The following is a 5074-nucleotide window of genomic DNA, read 5'->3' on the forward strand; positions in this document are numbered from 1 at the left end:
GGCTCTGACTTCCTGGCCACATGAACTCAGGTACACCCTGTCACCTACTGGCAGGCAACGGTCATTATAGGTAAAAAAAAAAAATTTTAATCACAAAATAAATAAGGAAAATGTCTGAAAACGTCACCATTCAAGGTTTCCACTGCTTTTTTGACTACACCATGTGGGAGATTTTACAAGAGGTGTCTGATACCCCACATCTATGGTTAATTCTGGGGTTGGTCATATTCCTTGGAACTATATGGTTTGATAATAGAAAAATGATAAAGTTCTTAAAAGATGAGTCCAGGATTCTTAGGGCAGAGGTTGAATGCTTAAAAACAATTCAGACTGACAACAACCTCCTCAAGAAAGAGTTTGAAGTTCTCAAGGAAGAGAATAGATCTTTGTCTAACATGACTCTGTCAACTGAGCAAAATGTAGAAAAGGTACAATCTGATATTAAGGAAAGATTCACTATTATGGAGGAGGGAACAGCTGATCTGGACCGTAAACTCCAGTCCCTCTCTGTAGGAAGTGAAACATTAAAAGAGAGAATTAAAACTGCTGAATGTGACAATCAGATTTTGTCTAAAGGATGTGACAGATTAGCTAACAGATTATCAATACAAGAAGGCACAACCCAGGCGATGAAAATTTTATCCAAAGATGAGATATTATCTCTAATGGACAAACTTCATACATTAGAATCCTCAATGAAGGCTTTGAAGCATAATTCTGGACAGGAGATTCAGGCCTTGCAGAAGGCAATGGTAAACAGATTTGAAAAGACTGAGGAAATTCTAAATTCTGAGCAAACGATGGAAAGGCAAATATTAACTCCATCAGTGAGTAAAACTCTCCAGGATAATTCCCACAAAGCTCTACCTAAAGCTCTACCTGCTTTCCAGTAATAACAACAGAGAAAGTGGTTGGTTCCAGAAACCCTAGGGTCATCAAGGAAGATACATGGGAACCTGTCCGTATGAATGATCTCAAAGAAATTAAACAGGCTGTAATGACTTTTGGGATGAATTCTTCTTTTGTTAAAGAGATGCTTAGATCTTGGGCCACAACAAATAAAGTCACGGCCTCTGACTGGTTACAACTGAGCTCTGCTGTCCTTGAGAGTGGACCGCAATTGAAATGGAAATGCTTATTCAGGCAAGAGGCTAGACTTTTAGAACAGCAGGAAAGAGCAAAGGGAATTGAGACTTCCCTAGATCAAATTCTAGGAGAGGGGCTATTTTCTGACCCTCAGGAACAAGCTAATTTGGATGAAAACACACTCTCCATGTGTACTACAGAAGCCTTAAGGGCTTGGGACAGGGTGCAAGACCCAGGACAGAGAATGGAATCATTTGTCAGAGTTAAACAGGGTCAGAGAGAACCCTTTAGTGACTTTTTACAAAGACTAACTAAAGCTGTACAAATAGGGATATCTGACCCAGAAGCAAGATGTATAAATATTGAGTCTTTGGCTTATGAAAATGCAAATGTGGAGTGCAAAAGGATCTTGGGGCCTTTAAAGATCAGATCAGTGCCATTGTAAGAATGGGTCTTGCATACACTGAATGTTGATATATTTGACTATGGCACTGAAGCATGGGTAGAAGAAGCAATTTCCAATGGTTAAAGGAGACATCAGAATACCAAATGTTTTAATTGTGGCAAAATGGGTCATATGAAAAGGAATTGTAGACAACGGATTTTCAGAAATAATAATAATGCATCTTCTAGAAATAACAGAAATAGGAGGACTCAGCCTTCAGGTTTATGTAGAAGATGTGAAAAAGGCAGACATTGGACGAATGAGTGCAAGTCTACAAGAGATAGACAAGGCAACTTAATACAGACGGGAAACCTGAGAAGGGGGGCCTCACAGGCCCCCATGGCAAACATGGTTCAGTCATTTCCAGTTACTACAGAGAACGTGACTTCTCAGGACAATTAGGAAGCCCCATGCCTACTGTTACAAGCAATAATGATCAGAAAGATGAGTTCCGTGTGTTTTGGCAAACTTCTATAAATGATCAAAGACCAAAGCTGAGAGTGTGTTTAAATGGCATTTTTATTACTGGCCTGCTGGACACAGGTGCGGATGTAAGTATCATTACCCCAGAATCTTGGCATCCGTATTGGCCTCTTCAGAATGTAAATGTTCAGCTCCTGGAAGTTGGAACCCTATCTCGAGTAAGGCAGAGCACGAGATGGGTTAAATGTATAGGACCAGAGGGACAAATAGGAAAATTAAGGCCATATGTAGCCAATATTGCAATGAATTTATGGGGTCGTGACCTATTACAACAATGGAATACCCAAATTAACATTCCTGCTACTTCTAGAGCCTATATTTCTGAGAATAATATTAAAAGATATTACAAACGGAGAAAACCGGCCATTTGGGCTGTACAAGAACAAGCAATTGATGTCCCTTCAGAGATACCAACAGCCTTGCCTTTAAAATGGTTGACTGAGAAACCAATATGGACAAAGCAATGGCCTTTAGCTGAGGAAAAGTTACAGGCTTTAGAACAGTTGGTACAAGAGCAATTAGATGCTGGACATATAGAAGAATCTACCAGCCCTTGGAATTCTCCTGTATTTGTGGTTAAGAAAAAATCAGGCAAATGGAGAATATTGACAGATCTCAGGGTTATCAACAAGGTTATTCAACCTATGGGCCCTCTGCAATCTGTAATTCCTTTGCCCTCTTTATTGCCAAAAGGATGGCCTCTCATAGTTATTGATTTAAAGGATTGTTTTTTCACTATACCTTTACAAAAAGAAGATAGAGAAAAATTTGCCCTCACAGTGCCTACTTATAATAATTCTCAACCTTCGAGGAGGTACCACTGGGCCGTCCTCCCCCAGGGTATGTTAAATAGCCCCTCCCTGTGCCAATATTTTGTGAATCAACCATTGCAAATAATACGCAAGAAATTTCCCAAATCGATAGTATATCATTACATGGACGACATTTTGTTATCTGATTTAAACATGGATACCTTGAACAGATTGTTTGAAGAAATAAAAATACTTTTACCAAAATGGGGATTGCAAATTGCTCCTGAAAATATTCAGAAAGGAGATTCTGTTAATTATTTACGTTATAAAATAGGTTTACAAAAAATTAAGACACAAAATGCACAAATTCAGAGAGAACGCCTACGGACTCTTAATGACTTTCAAAGACTATTAGGGGATATTTCCAGTCTACGGCCAGCTGTTGGGATAACACCTGATCTAATAATTCATTTGAACAAAACCTTGGATGGTGACAAAGATTTAAACAGTCCCAGAGAATTAACAGCTGAAGCAGAAAAGGAACTGACGATGATTGAGGAAAAATTACAACAGGCACATGTGGACAGGGTAAATCCAGAGCTCGATTGTATTCTCGTCATACTACCATCAAAAATTTCCCCTACAGGAATTTTAATGCAGAGAGATGATATTATCTTGGAATGGATCTTTTTACCACATAAACCAAGTAAGAAACTGAAAACTTATGTGGGAAAAGTCTCTGAGCTAATTATAAAAGGCAAGTTGAGACTTCGTCAACTAGCAGGCATAGACCCAGCAGAAATTATAGTGCCTTTCACTGCTTATGACCTAAAGAAATTATGGGAAGATAACGAACCATGGCAAAGAGCTTGTGCTAATTTTTTGGGAGAAATTAATAACAACTATCCAAAAAGCAAGAGGCTTAACTTCATAAAGAGAACTTCTTGGATCCTTCCTTGAATCGTCCGTGATGCTCCAATAACTGGAGCCCGTACATTCTATACTGATGCCAATAAATCAGGGAAGGCAGGTTACAAATCAGAAGACTTGGGTAAGGTGGAACAAAGTCCTTATGATTCTGTCCAGAAGGCAGAATTATATGCCATTCTTATGGTGCTAAGGGATTTTAAAGAACCTATTAATATAGTTACTGATTCACAATATGCAGAAAGAGTTATTTTACATATTGAAACTGCTTAATTTATACCTGATGATACAGAACTAACCTCTTTGTTTATCCAGGTGCAAGATTTGATTAGGAACAGGCTTTGCCCTATGTACATAACACATATCTGATCCCATACGGGTCTGCCAGGTCCTCTAGCACAAGGTAATGCAGAAATTGATCAATTATTGATTGGTAGTGTGCTACAAGCCTCTGGATTTCATAAAAAACATCATGTCAATAGCAAAGATTTGAAGAAAGAGTTTTCTATTACATGGCAACAAGCTAAAGAGATTGTAAAGAAATGCCCTACTTGCTCTTTCTATAACCAAAGGCCACTGCCTGCAGGGGCTAATCCAAAGGGCACCCAAAGGAATGAAATCTGGCAGATGGATGTGTTCCACTTTGCAGAATTTGGCAAATTAAAATATGTTCATCACACCATTGACACGTATTCAGGCTTTCAGTGGGCAACGGCTTTAAGTTCAGAAAAAGCTGATTCGATTATCACTCATTTATTAGAAGTCATGGCTATCATGGGTTTACCTACACAAATAAAGACAGATAATGGTCCTGCTTATGTCTCTAGGAAAATGAAACGGTTTTTTGATTATTACAATATCAAGCATGTTACAGGTATACCATACAATCCTACAGGTCAAGCAGTCATAGAAAGATCAAATCGAACTATAAAGGATATGTTGAACAAACAGAAAGGGGTGGAAAACACCCCCAGAAATAGGTTACATAATGCTTTGTTAACCTTGAATTTTCTCAATGCTAATGAGAAGGGAATATCGGCTGCAGAAAGACATTGGATAATGGAAAAGTCTACTGAACTAAATCAACCAGTTTATTTCAAGGATGTGCTGACCTCACAATGGAAGCCAGGAGATGTGCTGCGTTGGGGAAGGGGATTTGCTCTTGTCTCCACAGGTGAGGAAAAATTGTGGATACCGTCAAAATTGATAAAGGTTCGTTTTGATGAAGAGAAGCCAGTTGGGAAAGATAAATAACAATTCAATCACATGGATGGCAATCATACTGATGGTAAGTAATACAGATAGGTTGGGGGCAGGGTTCTCTTCTTATTGCCACAGGAAAATACCCATCTTCAAAGAGTTTAAGGGACCCTGAATATTT

Source organism: Chionomys nivalis, chromosome X, assembly GCF_950005125.1.
Source record: "Chionomys nivalis chromosome X, mChiNiv1.1, whole genome shotgun sequence".
NCBI lineage: Eukaryota > Metazoa > Chordata > Mammalia > Rodentia > Cricetidae > Chionomys > Chionomys nivalis.